Genomic DNA, 23,905 nt, shown 5'->3' on the forward strand with positions numbered 1-23,905 from the left:
GTAGGTGACAAATGGTTTATGTTGGTACGGCTTGAAGATCCTTTCTTGCGGGGATATCTATGTTGCGAGCGTGAGCTCTGGAAAGCTGCATAAAATTGCTGTGTGCTTTGGAAACCTGTTGGAAACTTTTTCCTGAGTTTCTCTATTATGTCTGTTCATCCTTTTGTGTCTGTACCTTCGCTATGCAAAGGATTATTCTGAAACTTGAATATCATGGTCACCAGGGGAAAAAAAATCATCCTTTTGTTTGATTTAGCTTGTATAGCTGGGACTTCACACTTGATAGTGGCAGAAAACTGAACTTCGATACTAAACTACTGCAGTACATTATTCTTTTTTTTTTTCTTTTTGTTTCAAATCAAGCTGTTTGTAGAGTAGATGATGTGAAACTGTTAACAATAAGGTGATAGGAGAAGTGGCTTACTGTTTTCTGTGGTTAAAATACTTCTTGTAGGGTGATTGTGTCTTTTGAATTTTTGGTTATGACCTACAGAGTGCTAAACGTTTTAAAACTTCGAGTTTAGTGACTGTGGCCCTGTGTACGTGATTGAAGTGAAGAAATGTGTTGCAGCATCTTGTGACAAAAAAGCATATGCAATTAATTTCTTCATGTTAATTGGAGTACTGGTTCTTTTGTAAGAACCAATTTTTGGTATTATTTATTGGAAGGAAACTTACTGCATTCTCTGTAATGGAATAAAGTATGGAGATCAACTGTAGCCAATGCAGCCTTGGGGATGTATTTTGCCTACCATGATAAAAAGCTATATGGAGATGGCTCGTGCCTTTTGTAAAAAGCATAGAAACGTTTGCTTATGCAGCATGGAAGTTGGTATACCTAGTTTCTTGGGTTGCTTTGTATTTTCTCTGTACACAACTCCACACGTGGAGACATGCTAGTGGGTTATGGGAGTACATGTAGAATCATCAGTTACTTGTTGGGGTTCAAAAATTTTAAAGTAAAGACTTTATTGGCAAATACAAGTTGCTATTAGTCTTCTAGTTAACTGATGCATTAAAAACTTTCTACACTACTATGCAGTAGCATCCGCGTGGTAACACAATCCTCTCCTCACTTTTGGGAAGACCTCTGAAGTTTTAATCTTAATGTTTTTCCTGATTATTTCAAAATGACATTTCCTTGAGTACTTTTGCTGACTTCCTTATTGTTCTACAGTAAGTAAATATTAGCATGCTTTTCTTGATTTATATTTACGTTGTCTTTATTCATGGGCCTCCCTTGAATCGCAGGTTGGAATTGGTTGCGGAGTAGCTTTGAAATGGAAATACTTCACTTTTCTTGCTTTTGTAGTGTCCTTAAACCCTACGTTCCCAATTTGGAAACGATTCATTCCTCACCAGGGTGAGGATCTGTTTTCTGGCTTCTGCAGAGTGACAGAGATGGTAGCTGAAAATGATGGGAGCTGATGTGTCATTTTGCTAAAATCAGTGTCAGTTATGTACCCCCATTAATGTGCTCATCTTTGAGAATGATTCCTTAAAATTTTCTTGGTAGCAATTGTAATGCAGACAGATAGTAGTTTAACTTCATGTTTTGCCTGGGGTGTCCAGTTATGTTAATTTCCTATCCTCCTTTTCTTAAGGCTTCTATTGAGATTTGTATAAACATTTGTCTTCTAGTCTTTTTTGTGTGTGCTGGTTATTACACTCCCACTCCAAGCTGGGCATACATGTGTTTGGGGAAGGGAAAAGGGGCTATTTGGTCCCGCTGCCCCTTCCCTCTTTAAACCCATTTTATTTTTTCTGAAGGCAGTTTCTGATGGAAGGCATTTCTGTGGACCAAATGGGTGGTGTGAGGGGGGAAAAAAGTTCCAGATAATACTGGAAAAAGTTTCAGATAATGTTGGAATATTGACACCATAAATGAGCAATAACAACCCCTACCTTCAATCTACTGTAACATTTTTGAGCTTCTACCTCTAAAGTACAATGTGGATTTAGGGAGCAAATCTTTCTGCTGGATATTAAAATTTAGTCCATAATAGGTGGTGCACGGCCTGAGTTGTGGCTCCGAACAAATCGCTTCCTTCTGTCTGCTTGCCTACTGCTCCTACACACATGGAGTATATGATGAATTACCATTAATTAATACAGGGGGAGGGAGGAGGGTGCTTTGCTCTTTATAACATATCATGTGGCAGCTTTTTAATTTGAAGTAGATACAGGGGTTGTGTTTTGAAAGTGGGTGTGATTGTATGTGTCCAAGTAGTCAGATAACTTAAATTGCAGTTGATCGCTGCTGACCAAGTATTAATTCACTTGCTACCTGTTGAATCTTACCGGCCAAGTTCTAAGATAAGGTGACATGTACTGGTGTGCTTGTGAGTTAGTATTTACTGAAAGCGAGATCAAGAGGCAACAATTCTGTGGGGTGGGGGGAACGGATGATTTTTTACTTTTATTTGACTGGATGGATGACTTGCAGAATGCTGGAAGAAACGCTACTTCTTAGCTTTGAAAGCTATTCTTTGTACTATGCTTTTGTACAAATACCTAAGAAGAGAAATCTTTGATCTACAGGAAAAAAGGAACATCATCATTCTATTCTAGTTGATGCCTACTGTTAATAAGTCTATAGTGTTATCTGTAAATGAGCAACTAGCCAGTTCCTACGGTTACAGCATCTAGGATGCTCCCTTTAGTGAACAATACTTGAGTACTGCAATCGTCTCAAATGCTCCTAAATTTTAGTTTACATCATTTGTCTTGCTGTGTGTCCCTGTCCTAGTACTTGAAGCATACAGAACTGGAAATTTCTTGTTTCATTTTAAGTCTCATTCTTGTTATTGAAATACATATATGCCTTTCCTCCCTCAAGCTTTTCTTTCAAAACCGCATTTAAGTGTTTAAAGGTAGTATTTTTCTTAATTTTCATAACTGGATTTTCTTCTGGACTCTTTCCCCCCCACCTTTGACCTAGAAATACATAGTCTGTTTAATTTTGAGGCATCCCATTTTTCTCATGTCCAAAATTACGTGTCAAGGTAGGACTATGCATCGAAACAGTGAACTGAATACATTACCAGTGAGTTATGCTCAAACGAATGTGTAAGTGTAGACAGTGGCTGAACTATGCCTTTCCACATAAACAGCTTGTTAATGTGCAATCAGTCACTGCAGTTGCCTTGAACTTGGTGCTTAATGAACAGGTGGGGAAAAAGGATGAATTCTAATCTGGAACAGATCTGACACCAGGCAATTTCGCTGATTGCTAATCCATTTCATTTGGCAACTTAATTTATCACACAAAATGTTCATCTTGTAGCTTCTGAAGTTAGAAATTACTTCAGCAGTGGCCTGTCTGAAAATTATGAGGGGGTTAGAGTTGGTAGCTGGCCCTGAACTAGCATCGCACGTACACTGATTTCCCCACCCACCTTTAAGCTCGCTGTAGGATTTTGCATGGGGTGTGTGCGTTTATCAGCACTGAATTTTCATCTGAGCTAAATGCAGAAATGGTTACCTGCACTGAGAGCTTCCCATTGAGTCTGATGTCTAGTAGCATGTTTTCTAAGCACATTTGAAAAGTTTCACCTGGGGTGTGCAGGTAGGGGAACTGAAAACTTGTATTGAAATCAGTCATCTGGCATCTGCCTATAGAACTTGTGCTGCTGTAATTTCCTCTGGGAACAGTACCATTAATGCCTACAAACTGTTGTTAATTTGGTTTTTATCTTTAGCGTGAGCAAGCCAAGGTGTTAATCAAAGGTTGCTCAAGTTAATTTACAGTTGGTGCAATTATATTTATATATATATAACCCCAGATTCATTTATACATGTATTTCCCACTTATTTATCAAAAAAGTCAACATTAATTGTTGGGGGAACCGGTCATTCTTCATCATGGCATCTGTGAGTAAGCTTATTAGCGCTTTCTGTGGCAAATATGTTAAATATGTCTGGCAAGTAGTAGACATGCTTAAAATTTTTGGCTGCTTTATTTTGTCTCATCTGATTTTAGCGTAGTCCTTCTCTTTGCTGTAACGCTCATTTGGATGAAAACTAAAAGTTTGTGTTTAGTGATGTTGATCAAGAGAATGAAACCAAAGAAAAGCACATCTAGAGGTGTGATTTAATTCAGGTGGATTACTTTAGCTGTTGTCTTGGTCAAACAACTTTTGCTCTAAGGATGTGACAAAGGCTTAAGATGGAGGAGACAGACTCAGATAGGCACTGAAGCAAATACAGCCACAGTATATTTTGAAAGTATCCCAGCTTTAATGTTACGGTATTGCTTATGTAGCAGAGAAGCCTTGTGGGTGCACCCATTGCTCAGATGTGGGCCTGAGCATAATTCTTCCCGAATGCTTCGTGCCTGTGAGCTGAGGGTGTCAGGCGATGTAAGGAAGATCTGAAGCCTAAGCCTGCAGCCTGTGAGGAAAGCTTTGCCCCTCAGCCTGCCATATGGCCAGATGCTGCAGACAGCATCTTAACAAGCAGTGGGATGCCAGTGTTACTTTAAAAAAAAAAAAAAAAAAAAAAAAAAAAGGCAGAGAAGAAAACACATTTTCCATTGAAACACATTGAAACAAGGCACTTAATTATAAGGCGGCTCCTTCGACTAACAGATTGTGGACTGAAGCATGGGCTCTGTCAAAGCAAGTTGAGGTTCAAAGCAATGCTATTTGACTTTGCATGTTGTTAGTCTCCCCATGCTGCCCTAGAAATTAGGGTGGAATAAGGTGAGGGTACAGAATATCTAAAACCCTGGCACAAAGCCAGGTGGCCAAGCATCTCCTCTGACTGGGTTCAGAATAGCCTCATAGTTTTCTGATAATCTAATAGGAAATGGGCAAGGTAAGAGACTTTGTAGGAGCCTGATCTAACCTGATGGCCTATGGTGCATGTATTTATTTAATTAACGATGTAGTCTCAACAAATGTAGATGCTTTCAGATGTTATTTGTTTGCTGAGACTAGCCTGATATCCTTATTTTTTTGTGCATCCATTGTTGAGCCCACTTACAGTCTAGTACTTCTAGGTTTCCTGGGACAAGAATTGTCTATATAAATCATGCTGCTGTTTTTGTGCATTAAAACAAACAAACAAAAACTAATCCAGCTTCCTAGGTGCTTTATGAACACAAAATATATCAAGTAACTTTTTTGGCATGTTCTGGAATAGAGAAAGATTGAGTGGCAGAAGACATGACTAGCATCATTTGTGACTTGTGAGGTTTAGAAACAACTCACTGAATTTTAAGCACAGAAAATTGCTGTCTGTGTGGCTTCATTTCAGCTCATCTCCTTACTTCTCAGGTTTGTACCTGGCCACTGGGCAGACTTTGATCACTAAAACCAGGGACTGTATGTATTGTGAGTAGGACAGAGCTGTGAGGGCTCTGCTGGAGATCCACATTTCTAGCTGTGATCATTATTTAAGTGATGGTGTAAAATGCCAGGCCTGTCATTGTATCATCTTGTCTTGGAGGGTCTCTGTCTCCTGACACTGCTTTATTTTATCATCCATGCTTTGAGGGAGTGGTGATTATAATCCTTGCTCCTGTTTGTAGAACTTTTCCTGTGTTCCAGGACTGTAACATAGGTTTTACTAAATGCCAGACCACTGTGATTATTGATCCTTCATGACATGGTTTCCCTGAACATTTCCTGTATGTCCCTTCTACAGAAAGCAAAGCACCTGTGAAGCTGGATTTTTTCAAGGCTGTCTTGCAACTGGGATGTGCAAGGAGTGCCATGACTGCTTTCTGACAGCAGGTGGCAATAGCTCTACTGTGATTGTGAAACCACTTCTTGCCTGTACACCTTCATTTTCCTGGACATAAAATCAGTAATGACTTAAGCAGAGGAAGCAAAATACATGCATTCTTAGGCTGCTTGTTGGATGGGCTAGCAATGTGGCTTGCACTTAGCCAGTGTCTGCTCCATTTTGTTACGTGTGTTGGAAAGAGAACGTGAGACAGCTGTGTTTTGGAAGAACCTGAAGCATCTCTTATTTCACAGAAGAATTTGTTCAGGAAGGATCTTGCTTTCAACCTGTTCTGTCCTGTATCTGATAGTGGAGCTATGTCTTCCTTAGTGGTGTGATGGAAGTGTAAGAAACTAGTTGAGATCTTGAATAATTATGCTTTGTTTCATAATATTAAATCCACTTTTAATCAGGGCTTGTGGGGGATTATCCAAAGGATTTTTTTAAAGCCAATAGTTGTAGCAGTGTGCTCTGAGCTAAGATATGCATGCAGCATAGTGATTTTTTTTTTTCCAAGAGTTTGCATTAAAAAAAAAAAAAACCTTCCAGCAACTGAAAACTGGTAGAACAGAGACAAAAAGGCTTCTTTAAAGAGTCTGCTCTCTGCAATACCTACAAAATCTTGATAGCAGGTGGTCAGCTGGTGGGCTGAGATTATGCATGCTGTGATAATATTGGCCCCTCATACTTCTCTGTCCACATGCATCTGTTTGCGCTTTCTTACCTTTTATATCGTAATTATAAACTCATTGGGATGGACTAAGTTCTGGATTTGTACAGATCTTACACCGACGGAGATCACGTTGAGCGAAGTAATACAGTATTGTTAGCATGGGAATTAGTATTTCCATGTAAAACTTAATCCCATTAAATATAAGCACTTAAAAAAAAAAATTGAATAGTGGGAAGCATACATTGATCAGAGCAACTGAACTTCAGGTTTATTTTCTACCGTATCTGGAAAACAGAATAGCTGCTCGCTAAAAATTGAACTGAACGTAGCTTCAGTTACTTGTTACATAAATAATTATGGACTCAATATTAACTCTGTGGGTTAGTCTTTGTTTTGACCTATGGCTGTTAGAAATTGACTTTTTTCTGTCAAAAGGAGACTTCTGCATGATGTTGCAAATGCAGAAGTTGGTTTCTTTTAGAATTCAATGTACTCTCAGTTCAAGATTGATGTTAAGAGTACAGCTTGGCTTTCAAATCCAGTCCAAACCCCTTTGTGTGACCTGATTGTCACAATCACTGCAGTTAGTACCTGCCGGCAAATGTATACATATATATATCAAAGTGTGGTGGAGGTTTGCAAAAGCGGTATTTGCTTGTTAGCTCCAGTATGCTGGTGAGTGTTTGCATCATGTGCAAGTAATAGGGGCTCAGGCACCTGTCCATCTGTGCACTGTTGTTGAGAGTTGTGAAATATGCTGTGTTGTTAGGTTGTTTGCGGGGATTATTTTAATAGCAGTATTGAAGATGCTGTAAAGCCCTTTGCTTTCTTCTGAGCAGTGCTGTGGTGAGCCACCACAGCTGCTGTACATCCCCGATTCCTGTAAAGTTTGTGCTTTGAGGTGACAAGAATGTTTGAACATGGTTTTAATATCTCCTGACCAGATTGTCACTTGTACAACGTGCTCAAATGGCTGAGAGAGGGGACCTACATAGTGCTCTTCTTTCCTCCTTTGGGTATTGTCCCCTCGGTGCTGGCCTGGTGGCTGGAGCTTCGCTCCTTCCCCTTTATGTACCGGCTGCTCTCTGAGCTGTCCTGCAGGGCAGGCAGTCTCATAAAGAAGAAATTACTTGGCTCTTGTAGGAACTGCATTGTAATGGCCCTTATTCTGTGGTGGTTTCAGCGGTGATGCCTCAACGCCCAGGGCTCTTACTGCCTATTGTGTTTGAGAAGTTGAAGTTTGTGAAAAATATGGATTCAGAAAACTTCTTAGGATTAACTGCTTTTTTTTTTTTCTCTTCTGTCACTTCTGTGCCTACGCTGCAGTAATTTTAATCTGGTGTACAATATGAATTGCTTAAGTATGCCTCCATGATTTCTTTTATGCTTTAAAGTTGGATCCCATATAGTAATAAATGGAAATAGTTGATATCTGGTGTATCTAGTTGTAGGCTGCCTCAAAAAGATGGTTGTCAGCTGCATTGGATTTGTATTTAGAATCTTTTGCATTCCAAATCTCCTTTTAAAAGCGTGAGAAATGCTTTTAAATTTGAAGTGTGAACCATATTGCTTCTTCAAGAGAGCTATACTCTTGTGTCATGTGAAATAGCTTTTATTTAAGAAAGATATGCTATTGCTTTCAACTGTATCAAATCAGGTTATAGAGGAAAATAAGTCTTTCCAATGACTTAACATGTTAGGTAGTAATAACTGGCAACCTATTTCCTTTACGTTTCTTAAAAAAAAATAAAATAAAATTGTGGGGTATAGCCTGTTTTAAAGAAACTGGTTGGCTTTTCATCTTCTTGGTTTGTAGTGATTATGTTAAGCAGTAAGGTCCAAGACACTACTTGACTAATTCTGAACTTCTGCAAATCCAAGAACTGATACTGTTCTTCCTGAACCTAAAAAATTTTAATAGGGACTTCCTGAATAGCCTTGTCAGTGAAAAACAGTGGATTTTACCCACAGAGCTCTCCAAACCACGTTAAAAATGGAGGGGTAGAAGAAACCTAGAGTTTATGCACAACTTATTTCTGGAGTTATGGAAAAATTTTCAATTTAAGTTGGTTGTTAACTTCAAAATAAAGCAACTGAATCCCCACTGGAGGTGGGCTGGCCTGGGACGGGTAGAGAAGTTAATTTTTGCTTTCACTCCTTGGATAGATGCAGCTCAAAGGCTGGAGGCCCAGTGGCCTTGGCCTTGTATCACCAGCAGAGTGTTGGCTACCAGCACCTCTGGCCCTGGCCCAGCTCCCCATAGCTGTTGGCTATTAGATGACACAACCCAGCCTTTCAGAGAGCTGAATGATCAGCTGTGGGACTGTTGGGCCATAACTGCTAACTTCTGCACCTTGCACCTCCTTTCTGGCGAAACTGAAACTGCTCCCATGGCCCAGACTTGGTGTTGTGGCAGGGCTTAGAGCCCAAAGCTTTAGGTCAGTAGTTCACTGCTTCAGAGGCTGAAAGCCCAAGGTTAGACTAGTCCCAACACTAGCAATAGGTTCAATTAAAGTAAAAACTGTTTCCTGAATTCAAGTGAATTCACTGACAGAACAAGGGATGTGTTTAGATGGAAGCGTTTGTCTGTATGTTGCTGTCAAAAACACAGCACAAGTTTTAAGGTTCCTACTTCCTTGTAAGTGCTCGTGGGCTTTAGTTAGATCTGGCTTTTTGTTCTTTCTTCATGCTGGCATCACCTGACTCAAAACAGGTTTTGAGCCAGAAAGTGTAGCTCAGCACTATTGCTGCCACCTTCCTCTCCCCTCTCACCCCCTAACACTAGCACCTAGTGGAGCAGCTTGTGCTGATGGCACTTGGAGCTGTCCTGGGAGAAGGGTAGGTGACAGTGAGTGTGTTCTATGTTGCTGCTTTTCTCCCTCGTAGAAAGGCCACTGTGATCTGTTACCAGATGTAGCCTCATAATTGCAGATGAGCATCTCTAATCACAACCTTCAACCTTGGTCTCAGCAGCACTGGGCACCAGCAGTCATTTATTTAAAAGATTTTATTATTACTATTATTATTCAGACCAGTGCTAATCATTCAGGAAAGCTGAGTTTTGTTCGTGTTGGCCTTTTTAGAAATCAAAGGCTGATCTGCTTTGCCTGGGGGTGAGAGTGAAATGGATGTCTCCTCTGTCTTTGCTATAGACACTGTGCCTTGGGGAACTCCCCTGAGCACTGCTGGAGTCACTTCATATTTCATAATCTCCTGCTGACAATTAAGTCAATTTGCTATTGCGGGCATGATGGAGCTAAGCTAGGACATGTGCCTCTTTCAGGCAGGACATGGAGTGAAAAGTTAACTCTTCTGCTTTGATTGAATCCAAAACTGAAGCATATCATTCCCTGTCCCTGGCTTGGAGCATTTATGAGGTTTCTCTTCTTTGTAGGAAGATGATAAACCTTCAGTGGACTTCTTACTCCTCAAGTAATTTTCATTTTATTTTATTTTATTTTAAGTGGAGGAGGAATCGAGGCAGGCATGAGCTTGGTGCATGGCTGGGAAAGCATCCCCCTTCAGCAGGAAAGGATCCAGGGAGCCCTGAGCTTGACCTCAGGGCTGCAGAAGTGGGGAAGGACAAGGCCTCAAGACCCTGAGCTTGATGGCTTGGGGGGCTGAGGCCAAAAGGAAAAGGGGACAAACACCTTGGATCTATGCAGACCAAGACTCTCTCTTGCCCAGCATGGTTTCTGACTGGATCAAGGTTTTATTTTTGAAATTCCCCAGCCAAATGCTAGTTTCCTACTGCTGGAAATGCTGCTTAGAATGTGTGATTTTTGTTCAAGTTATTGTGCATAGTTTTACTGAACAGATAACTTGGTTAATATGTTTCTGTTCTAGCTTGGGACTAATCTCTCTTCAGTCCTTGCCTGAATAGTGTTATCAGTTTGGCGTTACTCCGATGAAATAGAGGATGATTTAACTGTAAAAAGCACAACTTCTGGCTGGTTGTAGAGAAATCAGCTTATGAATTGGCTTATGTTTTTTTGCTTGGAGTTATTGCATTTTACAGACATGGGGTCTTTTACTTGATGTTTGTGTACTTTTTTTTTAGTGTAGGATTTCATTCTCATGTCTGTACCACGGCAGCTAAAGTATATTTGCACTCATTCTTTTTTGTTTATTTTATTTAGCTGCAGTTTAGGTGTTTTTTCCAAGAATAGCAAAGTAAATATTCTGCACTGTCAGCAGGTTATTTGGTGTTGTACAAATGCCAAAGATAAATCTGGTATAATTAGTAAGACTGGAGAGTTTTGAGTTACGATCGTGAATTCTGTTCACTTGCAATGTACTCCTTGAGTGCCTATAATGAATCTATGAATTAGATTAGAAAGAAAATATGCATATAAAACAGAAATAAGGCTCAGTTTCTCCTTTGGAAACCTTGCTGTGAGAAGCTGATACGTTAATGGCTGTAGGATTTCAATCTCTAAATATCTAAACTATTTTATCTTAAGAGTCAGAAGTCCAAATCTGGTACATCTGATGCAGTTTCCTTCCCCTTTGTCCAAAATGTTTGCTTCTCAGAATGCATGACTAACTCTTTTTGGTACTAATGCATTAATCTTCTGAAGTTTAATATCTGCACTGTATGTAATATACCTGCATCATATCAGATAGTTTGCAAGCATTATGAAAACACGGGTTTTAAATAAGGTAGCTGTATTGATTGAATGGATTTGAGTTTAAGCCTTAAGCCTGAAGAAAGCTACATGAGTTCTTAAATTTTAAATTTTAGTGTAGGCATATTCACTTTGGCTTTAGTAGAATTGTTCATATAGAATTTAAGAACATATACAACTCCTGGGGGCCAAAAAAGACTCTTTCTCATCGGAGTTTTCTCCCAGTATTTAATAAAAAGGCACTAATTTTTGTTCTTTTTAAGAGCTGCTCTCTAATCACTGTAGTTCATTATTTCAGCTTCAAAGTGTAGTCTGTACAGAGAGGCAATGAGGTGTATCCACATCGAGAAATTAAGCAATAATCATGTAGTTTGGTGTTTCAACAGGCTTTGTTCATTAGTAAGTACAATGATCCATTGTAAGTACTTGCTGTAGTCATGATGTTCTTAACAATCTGAAACTTAGACTCTCCAGAACATATATTCCTGACTGAAGCAGTACTGCCAGGAGTACCAAATGCACTTCCATGTGTCTTACTGTAATGGCAACTGTTCTGCAGAGTCATTAAGGGAAGAAAATCAGGAACAGTGTGATGTTCGCCTGTGTGTGTGCATGGCTTTGGATTTCCCAAGAATTCATGCCCCTGCTAAGAGCGAGAAGAACATCCAGACACGGTAGAATGCTGGTAGAAGCTTCTTGAAATAAAACACAATTGGAAAAATGGAAGCAAGAAAAGGAGAAATATGGACACAGCATGGAGGAAGAGGGGGAGAGGGGGAGACACTGGGGTAAGGAAACTGGACTTAGATGCAGGTGGCCATGGGCGGAAGAAAGTGCTAGTGGTTTGGGTCTGAATGAACCCAAATTCTTCTTGAAACTCCACTGCCTCAAATGTTAGTGATTAAGACAATGCCTACTGATTGTCAGGCTCTTTTGGTAAGGGCTCTAAGAAAGGTATGCTTTGAATTCATGAGAACACCTGGATGTGCCAAGGATGCAAGTGGGAATGGGAAGTGGTGGTTTGACCAGGGTGGTGTGGGTCAGGGCTGTAATCATTTAGCAATTTGGGAGCTTCTGGGCAATAAAAGCAATTAACACTTCTTTGAATGAGAGGGACCAGTCTGTATGTGTGAACTGCTCCTTTGGAAACTGCCAACCCAAGATTGTCCTGGACAAACATAAAGACTGAAGTCAGCTACTTGGGGAACTCTTTCAGCCTTCCAACCGCAGTAAAGCAGTGCAGCTTGAAACTGTGTATAAATACGTTTTTGTTCATGGCATGTGCAAGGCAACTGTAAAATGCTTGCATGCAGCAAAAGAGGGGGGGGAACAGCATGTGATTCTTGGTTATTTTTGGTATTGTGAAGAAGTGATTAAGCAGTAACTTATTCCCACTTTGTGCAACTGAACCACCTGCGTATCAAAAAAAAACCAACAAACCAACCCCCTGATGTTTGGCTGTGTTACATAATCTGGGCTACACTCGCAGCCCAGGAATGAGAGAAGATGCCCCCATGTGCCAGGATCTGAGCACGGTGTCTGTATGAGGGTTTCTGGTGCAGCACTGCTCAAGCCCTGGTGCAGTGAGCATGGCCGGGGTTCTGCAGGCAGGCTCGGAGCAGCTGACTGATGCACGCCAATGGTTAGCCAGGGAAACAGAGTACAGAGCAGTAACTCATAATTGATTAACTATCGGTGTTTATATCTGATCCCGAGAAATGGCTCAGTGTATAAAAATCACCGCCTTTGTATTACACTGGGAGCAAAAGGTTGGTGATCCCAGACCGACATTTGGCTGCTCTTTTGCCGCCTAACAAGCATCAGACATTTATAAATGGGCGCAGAGTTCAAACCTCTGCTCTCGAGTCCCTTTGAGCACAGCCCTGAATTTACTGCGGAGATTTTTGGGTCGCTAGAGTGTGCTGCGAGCCCGGCTCTGTGTGGCACGGGCTCTCTCCCTGCTGCTGCTGGGCGACCCTGCATTTTTCATCCCGTTGCTTCGCTGTCGCCTGGGCAACTCGAGCGAGTTCCCCTGCTATTTTCTTTGTGCTGCGCCTTGCTCCTGCGAGGAATAATGACCCGGCGGCTTGTCAGCCCGCTACCTGGGTGCCCCAGGAGAGAGAGCATCATGTCACGAAGCTTTGCAGCGGGGCTGCCTTCCTTTGGCCAAGCAAGGAGCCAACGCGGGGCTGCCACGCTGAGTTGGCATCACCAGCATTTCGTGGAGCCTCTCTGCAGTAACACGGGGCTGGGCTTCCCAGCTTTGTGCTGATGGGTGCGTGGAGGAAGATGTGGGCCTGTGTGTGGGAGAGAGGTGGTGAACACAGTGCTTGCAGATGTTTTAATTTGCTCGATCCAAAAGCCTTAGCTCAACTTCTCAAAATATACGGCGTTTGTTTTCAGTGTTCCTGCATGTTGTTCTTCGGTAGAGAGGCACAAATTGCAAGTAGTAATTTTTCTGGATATTTAATGCTTTTCTGCTTGGTCAGGAAAACCTCTTATGGTTAAATTCTTTTAATATTTTTGGAAAAGGCTGAGGCGGTTTGAATGTCTAGCTTGAGGGCAAATCCAAAACTGTAAAAAAAAATGTAATTAAAAGATTTTTTTTTTACTTCTGCTGTCCTGTCTTATTTTAATTAAGTTCATCGTCTGATGAGAATTGCAGTCTGAACTACAGTGGGAAATCCATAATGTCTTCTCATGGATGAAGTTTGCAGCTGACAGTTCTCCTCGGCGAGTGTGCTGTGAGTTTCTGCTGTAAGAATAAAGGCTCAGCCACGCAGGCAGTGGTTTCCTTAGGGACAGGCGTAAAGCAGGGGGGTTTCATACAGGGAAGAAGGACCATTATGGATCCAAGCACCTTCTATTTTAAGTGTGAGATTGACAATATGTATTTGTTTACAGGTCAAAGCAATAACTTCTGACACCAAAATCCAGATGAAAAAAACTCTACATATTCCTGTACCCGCGCGTTGTGCAAGGAGTGAAAGGGGTAATGAGCTTGGGTGTGTTGTTTAATGCTGTGCTGGAAGGCACTCCAAAGAAGTGTGAAGTCACCCTGACCCCTGTGCACACAGTGGATTACCAGCGGTTTCTGCGGATCAGGCTGTGGCCAGGGCAGCCTCTTGGTTGTTACTTGCAGCTGCATGCTCTGCTGCATGCTCTGCTCTTAATCCCACAGCTCATTCTCCAAAGTGGGCAGGTGATCTTGTGCAATTTAACAAAAAACTCTGGGGAGTAGGGGCTTAGATTAGTACAGCTAGGAGGAAAAAAAAAATAATTACTTTGAAGTGTCTCCTTTCCTGCCCCCCTGATAATTCTGACCTTAGGCAACAGCAGGTTGTCCAGCCCCTTTCTGTCTCGGTTGAGCACATGAGTAAAGTGGCCACGTCAGGCAGGCAGAATCCCTAAGTGGGGTTCGTGTTTTACAGCGACACGATAGCGCTGTTTAATCTGGAAGTAGTTATGGCTGCTAATATGTCTGGAATTTCTGCCAGATGGTCACTTTCTTGGCTAGAACGGTGCAAGCTACAAGTAGGGGGGAAGGAAAAAACGAAGAAGAAAACACCCCTGCAAGCAGGTCCAGCAGCTTTGCTTTGTTGGTGCGATGCATAGAGCTGTTTTATCCCATGTCTGTAACTGGACGTGATGATCCTAGCTTTAGCATCCAAAGCTTTGCAAAGTAAAAATTCTCTTTTCAGGTTGGAAAGGGGATAAATGCTGCTTATTAATTTTTGCTTCACTAACATGAGAAACTTTTTTTTGAGCTTTATGTTAAAGTTGTAAATTTTGTTGGAAAGCTAGCAAATGGAACATGCCTATGAAGAGATTAAAGTAATTATACTGCAATGCCCCACTAGCAACAGAGAGCAGTCTGGGATAAAATTATTTGGAAAGATGCCAAAGCCAAATTTTGTTCCGTTTTAAGCTAAAACTAATTAAAGTTGTCAGGTCTTACAGTGGTCAAAGGTTGCTTCTCTGCTACTTGAAGTGAATGAGTCTTTTTTTTCTCAATCAGTAACGCTACCAGCTACATGTTTTCAGCTGACTTCATACTCAAAAGAAGCCCAAGAACCTTCTAAAACAAGAATGTGCATTTACCTCCGCGCATGTCTACCTTAGTGTGTTAATTAGCAAAGCCTGGTCATCATATGGAGCTAACTGACTCACCTTTGAACGCTTCCCTGGCTCTGCCCATTAGTCTTTTTGTCTATGCCTGCCTTCTCTTTGTTACTCTATTTTATTTGTGGAGAGGAATTCTTATGAAGAAACTTTACCAGGAGGCTATTTTAAGACTTGGTTTCAGAAAAGCTGATTCGGGTGATTCTTGTGCTTAAATCCATTTTACAAGGTTGAGATCAAGTACAGTTTCCTAGAGAGTGAAGTCTGATAGAATATTAAGTCTCTAAAACAATTTTTAAAATGTCATATGCCAAAAAATGGTTAATCTCTGAAAGTCTGTGGAATGAGCTATCGATCCTGAAGACAGCTGTGAGCTTGCTACCTTTAAGCAGTGTAACCACCCCAAAACTTTCAATTTCTTTTCTTCTTCTTCTTCCAAACCACACTAAGTATCTTCCTCCCTCATATAAATGTTGGAATGTAATCATTCAAAGCATGCTTACAGCATTTTCAAGAATGGAGAGCCTATACTTACTGTCAGCAGCAGGGTTTTTACTAGGAACTGCATAGGGAATTAAGTTGCTTAAAAAGTCAAGGTGGTTAAAAGGAGAGGAGTTGGAATTTCTTCTCTGTTACGTGTGTTGATGCAGAGGTGGGTGTAGCGGGTGCACATACTTAGGGTTTAATACTGGAATGTTAACAACTGAATTCTTGGAGTCTTGCATTTTGTAACTTGAGGGTGGGAGGTTTGAAAATGTCTTTTCCTGTGTCCAAATAGCTGCATTTACCTTCCTGCTTCTGGCTTGCTGCGTGATGGAAAACAGCATGAACTTTTGGAAACTGCTCTGCTCACGTGCATGTGTGCACACACTCAAACACAGAAGCTTTTAAAAACATAGCTGAACAGTCATTCTTCAAAGCTTTTCTTATCAATTGAATGCAAAATTTAGGCACTAGTTGTTTTGCCACTAGCTGGGCAAAACTGTGTATAAATGATTTTTTTTCCTGAGGAACCATCTAAAAATAAATTTGTTTGTATTACTTATCAATCTGTTTCCCTTCCCCTAAAAAAAAAAAAAATTGGATCATAATTTTTTTAACCTCATTTAAAGTCTTACTATCTACGTTTGGTTATAGGGAGGAAAAAGAACTGAGAAGATGTGGAGTAAAGAGGCTGACATCAAGCAGAGCTCCTTGCTGAAATGCTGGATGTATTTCACTTTTAAATACCACTTTTCAGTAAACTTGTACATCTAAAGTTTCACCTAGCTCTTTTGTAGACTTACCATAAAATTTAGATGTCAGGCCTGACTGGCTGAATTCCAATTCAGGTAATTAATAACTTGCCCTTGCAAATTCATTTGGGGTTTTTTACTCCTTGTTTTTTCTGCCCTGAGCAACTTTGAAGTATGCTGCACATATTTTTTACTATGTGATACCTGCTTTGCATGAATATCCTGAAGAGCGTTTGGGAGATGAGCCTGAAAGCGTGAGTTGGGGTTGGATGTCAGTCAACTTTCTCTGCCTTTGAATGTCTCAATCCTGATATTTTGTTGAAGGTATTGAGTTAAATTGGCTCTGCTTCTTCGTCTTAGGAAGTAAAACAGCTTAGGTGGATATTGCAGGTTGCAGAGAGGTGCTTTTACAGCTATTAACTGTGTTGCCAAGGTATTTTTCATATATTGCAAATGCCAAACATAAGAGATCAAACAAGTTGTGTAAGACTTGCTTTGGCTTTGCAGCGTCGATGTATAATTTCAGTAATAATGCTTGAGCATAATTGTGAAGCAATAACATGGCTTTCCTGTGAATTGTAGTGGTTGAAGAGCTAGCACATCTGTAACTATTTGCTGTAAGCTTTCAGCAGTGACTGTGCAGAAGACACTTATTTGACAGGACTGCAATGGCAATCATCTAAAGCAAGCTTAACAAAGCCTGTGGGACTCGGATAACTTAGTTACAGCAGGTGCTCGCTAAATCAGGGTTTAGCAATTTGTTGCCTCAAACCATGCGGAAGGCAACCAGTCTGACCAGAACGTCAGTTTATAACATGTCCGCGGAGATTGCTCCAGAATGGCCAATGTGCAACGTTAAAAAGGAACTAAACCATCTTTTAAAAGGGAAAAATTATACTTGAGAGGAGCAAGGAAGCGCAATTGCTCTACTTCATCCTTCAGTAAAAGAGTCTTAAAGGTATTTAACAACAATTAAAAAAATGAAAAGGCAACACTTAAAGTCCAGTCTAATTGGGCTTGTAACAAATTTGTTTTTATGTGCTGCCCAGCTCAGAGATTTGCCTGCTGCTCAGTTGTGGCACCTTCTTCGTGTTTGCTCAGAGCTTCCCTCGCCTTTGCAGAACTGCACAGTTTGACCATAACGTGCTGCCCCGTGGTGATGGGGGACTTGTCCTCCACCTCCAGCATCGACCAGCAGCCTTTAAATGCCAACTCCTAATTCTTTTTAGAGCTGTTTGCTATGATTGCTGCACCATTCCCAGACCACCTTCCCACCAAACCGCTCTGTTTTGGTGGTCTCACTCCCCGTGGAGCACGAGGGGAGCTGCCTGCCTTCATCCCTCCGAAGAACAGGGCTAACCTGGATGTTAAACTTCCCAACCCCTAAATCTTCTTGCTGTAAAAGTGATTAGACAGATTCACAGTCACCGGGCCATAAATGGGTAGTAAAAGGGCTGGACATAGATACACACTAACATCCTTAACGGAGCAGTTAGGGATGCGGGGGGATACAGGGAAGGCGCTTGCCCAACTGATGTGTTCTCCCTGAGCATAGTCCCCTCCCATCAGGGAGCGAAATACTGGGCTAGACAGACCATTATTAGCCTTACGCCGTACAGCATTTTTTCCTCTTAATAGTAATTCGGAGTAGGTGTCTCTCGCTCTTAAAAAGCAAACTGCTCATGCTTCTCAGGACAGGTTCGTTTCCCCTCTCTGCCTCTGTCACCAGGCATGAGTTTAAATTTGCATAAAACACGGAGGAGATGCTGCTGCAGTATTTCTAATAGCACTGATGTCTAGAGCCATCTTCTCCTTGTAGGAATAAATGTCACAAGCTAATCCCACCTTCTCTAAATATTTTTTCCTTTCCTGTTCACAAGTTGCCTTGCGATGACTGACAGTTCAATTATTTCAGCACCATGTAGTTATCAGGGGTGTCATGGCATGGTGTGTATGCTGTATACGTGGACCCCAGTAGTTTCAGCCAAACAGAACAGTGACCTGAGGCTGGTGCTGTGTTCCTAGACACAGGAATATCCAAGTTGGTAAGTGACCTCACTGTGCTGTCTGCTGGGGGTTTGCTTGGGAGCATAAATAAGCAACAACCACTAAAATGGAGACAGCGTGGAGGTGGATGTACCTTTTTAACACAGCGTTTTAATCAAGTACCAGGTACTCAGGAGAAAGTGTTGTCTCAGCATACACAGCACAGCTAAGACTAGAGCATTTTGTTGTGAAGCTCGCAGCCGATTGCCAGATTTCTTGCAAATTCAGATTAAAAATCCATGCCCTGACCAACTGCGCTTCCCATTCCGAGTTGCTAACAATATCTAGAAACCTTATGTTAATCGCTAAAACCCACAAGCCCCTGAACAAGCAAACAAATCAAAGAAGTCATGGATTAGCTTGTTTCGCTGTCCTGGATGACTTGTTTTTCAGTATGCTTCTGGGGATTGGTTTCTGCTGCCCACCAGTTACTTAATCCTGTTTTTAAAGCGGAAATTTGGTGGAAAATCTACTAAATCTTCCTTTCCAAAACAGAAGGGCTTTATTGTTTATCATGCAACAATTAAAATGAATATGAATGTCTGTTTACCAAGGCACTAAACCTTGTAATAGCTTTCCTGTTTGTTTGGGGGTTTGCTGAGGTTTTTTGATGATTACCAGTGCCAGGTAGGAAACAATAGCCTTCTGAAGCAGAAACTGCATGCTGTTTTTTGCAATGTGTTTTTGTTTTGTTTTGTTGGAATTTGAGGATTAGGTAATGAGGATAAAGGAGGCAGGCCTTCAAAGGGTGCCAGAACAGTAACTGGGGTCTTTCAATTAATGAGTGAAATCCTTGAACTTCTGGTGCTCCCATGGCAGAAGTTTTTTTTGGGCAAAATGATAGGTGCGTACATGGTGCTTGCTTTTGTTGTTGGGTGCCTCAGTGGAAGTACTGAGCATTTCACCTCCAAAAAGTGCAGAGTTTTGAGGTAGCTTTTAGTTTTATTTATTACTGGTAAATAGCAAATATGCTTTTCACGTTTCGTTTCACAACTTGAACATATGATGGGCAGCCTGTGGGTAGAAGACCCTCGAAGCTTTGTGGGTGCAGCTGTTGAGGCAGCGACCGACTGCAGCCACCAGTCTCATCCCAGTTCAACCACTGCCCGCAGGCTGACGAGTGGCACGGACACTGGAGCCAAAAGCCAGGGCAGGAGCACAACTCACGCTTTCTACACCAGCCTCGAACATGTGTTTTTGCTTTCATCTGTGGCCTGCAGCTGGAGGACAAAGGGGAGATTTTCAAAAGCCGTAATGAGAATCAAGGGCCGAGATCCCATTGACTTGTGATGAAAGCCGGGGGCAGACGCCCTCGTTGCGCATCACAAGCTTCCCTGCTTTGTCCCCGGTTGTCCCGAGATGCTGAGGGTGGTGACATCCCCGTGGTGCCTCCTGCACCCCTTCGGCACCAGAAGTCGTCTGGTGCTGCTGCTGGCGACCTCTCCCTGCAGTGAAACTGCTTTACAGGAGCAAGCAGCGAGTTGCTGCTCGGGTGCGTTGTGCAGCGCATACCCCCAGGTACTGCGGTGAGAGGCAGTTCGGGTTTTCTGAAGCCGTGCTGTTATTCCAGCACACTGGCGAAGTTACATCTGGGGACCTGCAAAAGATGTCGTACAGGTCTCCTCTGAGCAGCCTCAGGAATGTCTTTGAAATACATCTTACAACTCTGCTTACAGGAAAGGTTGTTTAATAGCTTCAAAATACTTTGTTCCATCAGTGGCTGATACGGTTACGGGAGCTAACAGGATTCCTCCCTTCACCTCCCTCCTTCCTCTCATAGTATGTGGGGATACTGTGGTATTTGACATGTTTTTTACAATATTGCCAGTCACAACCGTGGAAAAAAAACACTGCTTTCCTTAACCATCTGGATTTTCCTCTCCAGGGCGGCTTTTCCCTGCAGGAGGAGGCTGCTCCCAGGAGCAGGACGGCTCAGCGCACGCTTGCAGAAGCTGCCTTGCAGTGCCCAAGCAGAGCTTCCACCTTCTGGTGCTTGTGGAGCGGGGTCACAGCCTCCCTCTGGGAAGGGGAGGGAGTGGTGGTGTTGCTTTGGGGAGTTTGTGGGCACCAAAAAGGCTGGTTGCATTGATAGTTTAAATGCTATTGGGTACTGCATGGGAGCAAACCTGGTTTTAAATCTCGGTGCTCTCTGATTATCAGCTGCCTCCTCGCTCTGCTGGGAGTGCATCATGGCTTAGATGTCAAGAAAAGGCTTGAAATCACTTGTAGTTACTTCTGGTAAAACTTTTGGATCTTTTTTTTTTTTTTTTTTTTTTTTTTTTCCATGTATGGAGACCTTTGCATTTGGTATGCTTATTTTAAGTGCACCATTTGGTTGTAAAACTGCAGGGATCCAAGAATCCCAAATTCAGTCTGGGAAGTCTGGTTCCCTCCAGTTGCTGTGGGGTTGGTGGGAGAGAGCATCTAATTTTGCTTTAGGGTATGAATTTACAGTGAGTACCTCCGTGTCCTTTTTTTTCTCAAATATTTTAGGGGTTAAGGCAGATGCAGCTGGCTAAGAGGTAACCCTTGCTTTCTTTTTCTTTTTTTTTTTTTGAAAAAGGTCTTTGGATGCATTATGGATGAAGCTAGAGACAAAGTGCTTTTAAAAAAGTTTATCCTGCACAGTCATGCTCTATATGAATGTGCAATCTATACTTCTTATAACGACTCAACTGTTGTCCACCTTTTTGCTTGTGGCTTTCCTCCATAATTCAATAATCATTGTCTTTATTATGTATATAGGAAATGATGAATGATCACTTTATAAACTACACAAACACAGTGTTGCAAAGTATTGGGAATGGTGCAGGCTTGCCATTTGTCTTCAGTTAGGTTGCACAAATGCCTGCATCTTGCCTGAACTGCTGTTTGCCAAAGCTGCCCTTCCGAAAGGGCTGTCTGTGGAACAGGATGGCCTTGCAAGTGCATCCTTTGCCTCAGTGTGCAAAATTTGCTGTTATATTGCGTATGGATGTTACTTTATCATAGCACATAAGACGTTTCAGTATTGCCAAAAACTAAAGCAGTTTTTGTGGCACCACAAAGTAATCTATGTTGTTTTTGGTGGTTCCTCCTAAAAGTTGGAATATATTTTTTTTCAACCTGAACAATTACTGCTGGAGAGCTCAGATGAGGTCTCTGGTTTTGGCTATTAATATTACGCCCTTCAGCTGTTCTGTCTATATCTTTATAATTATGTAACTTTACTTTGGATTTCATCTTTTCATTATATAAACTTTTGTCAGTTTAAGAACAGATTATGAAAGCACAAGTCAGGAGAAGCTAGTCTTGGGTGCTTCTGAAAAAAACTGAACATAAGGGCAGAAGTATGGTAATATCTTTACTGCTGATGAAAAAAAAAAAAAGGAAGAAAAATAAAATATGGGAAGGGAGGAGACAGGGAATGTTTTTAACCATCTGAGCAATGCTTTCCTGGCTATAGCCAGTACTGCCTTCATACTGAAGCCGTACGGTTACCTGATGCATTATCCTCCCTCTCTGTGGCTTACGTAACGTTTGCCCAAAATCTAAGTTGTTTTGTGAGTGTTTTGATAACTGAGAATGTGACAGAAGGTTATTAAAAAGTAGAGATCTTGAAAGTCTCCAGAATAATTAAAATGCATAAAACAAGTAAGTAGCAGATGGCAAGCAAGCGTTTGAATTAAACCAATAACTCTTTAAATACATAACCTTAACAGCTAATGTACTGACATGGCAGACTGTACCAGAATTCCTATCAGCATTGTTTTAATGATTGCAAGAGCTGAAATAATGTTAAGACGCTATACTAAAAATAATAAAAACCATTGGCTTGGTGGGCTTTAGGTTTGATCTCTTCCTCACTCCCTCCATTCACATGGACTATGTTTTTCCTGCTGGAGTTGCACACGGTTGCATGCGTGGAAATGTATTATTTCTTTGGATTTGGGACTTGGCACAACAGTATTATCAGCTCAAAGATGTCTTTTATACTTGTTTTTCTTCCAAGATTGGTCAAACCAAGGGTCTGCTTCCTGCAGCAGTGGAAGAGCTGATTGCTGTGACAGCACGCACAGTATTGTCACTGTTCCCTGCTTCCCCAGCCACGAACACAGGAGCAGAATTGTGCTGTACACAAGTCAGAGGAACCTGTGCTCTTGCTAATTCTTCAGTTTAAACTATAGAATAAATGCTTAAATGGTATTAGAGACTTTAAGAGCTTTTATAAATATTGTTGTGGTAACAAGGACACGTGAGCTAATACATGGCTAATTGGATTTTTTAAATAAAAATGTTTTGGTGGAGTATTGTTAATCTACTCTTTACTTGCCTCTGTAGCATGCTTATTTATTTTGTAAGAAAATGTGTTTGTTCAGCCCCCCCTGCCACCCCAGCTCCCCGTGATTTCTGGCCTCGCAGGCTCCTTTGGGTGTCCCCGTTCCTGCTGTTCTTATTCTTCAGGGCATGGGGGAAAAAAAGGAAGAGTGAAGGGCAGGGGAGTTTCAGTCCACACATCAGTTCATTTGCGTGCGTGTGTGCGTTAAGCTTCTCATCTTTCTTTCCTCCTTGCAATCACTTCATACTGAAACAAATACATAAATAGTACTTCCCTGGGTTTTCTTAAAGGCCCTTTATAACTTCTATTTGGTGGTATCTTCAGCAGAACTCCTTGGAACAACTCCTCGGTGTTGCTGGCTGCCACCATGGGTGGGGATTCCCTGGAAGCATGTCTGGCAGCCGGGGGTCTGGAGGCAGAAGTCGGCTGTAGGTACGGAGAAGTTAGTGAAACAGCAGCAAGGAGAAATGTGGTAGCAGAGGCATCTGCCACAGTTCTTGTAAATTTTCTTTGTGGTAGAGCTGCCCGGTGCTTCCCTTTGAGTTACATACTTGGCCTTCTCTTGGTCAAATCTTAGGTTTTTACATTCAGAAATCAACAGCTTATAAAAGTCTGAACAATTAAAAAGCAAATGTGTTACAAAGATTTCCTTTTCAGAATCTGTAGAAAGGCAGGATAATTCTTGTAGAACTGAAATGAGGAAGTTCAGCAGGATGTCAAGATACTGCCTAAAGCGTGTGTTAACAGAAGGGTGGCACCAGGTAGTGCTTTTGTTACGACACTGTAAAAAGCTACACAAATATTTCCTGTTACCTCTCTCATGGAAACTCCTATTTTTACTTGGCTTACCGCAGTAATGCTCCTCTACTCAGTAGAATGTCATTGCCAGATATTTTGAGTAAATTGTTTTTCCTTCAAAATGAAAAAAATTACCAACAAATCCAATCGTGTAATGAGTTATGCCAGAAATGCAAGTAAGAAACTTGAATATGCACAAATAATTTTGTTTGAATTGCTAATGAAGTTGACAGGCAAGGAAACAAATGGCATGCATTTTTATTCATCCAACTCCATTATTTTATTGGAGAACTTTTAAAACTTATTTGTGATATAATGACTGCTCCTTGAACCTTATCCTTGTATCAGTCTCTTC

General features: G+C 41.5%; 1 protein-coding gene across 3 annotated transcripts in view; it reads left to right on the plus strand.

Annotated features, from left to right (window-relative positions):
- The window catches only part of MACROD2 (mono-ADP ribosylhydrolase 2), an 854,218-nt gene that overhangs the window by 24,527 nt on the left and 805,786 nt on the right, over nucleotides 1–23,905 (plus strand). The window lies entirely within an intron of this gene.

The sequence above is a fragment of the Anas acuta genome, chromosome 3 (assembly GCF_963932015.1).
Source record: "Anas acuta chromosome 3, bAnaAcu1.1, whole genome shotgun sequence".
NCBI lineage: Eukaryota > Metazoa > Chordata > Aves > Anseriformes > Anatidae > Anas > Anas acuta.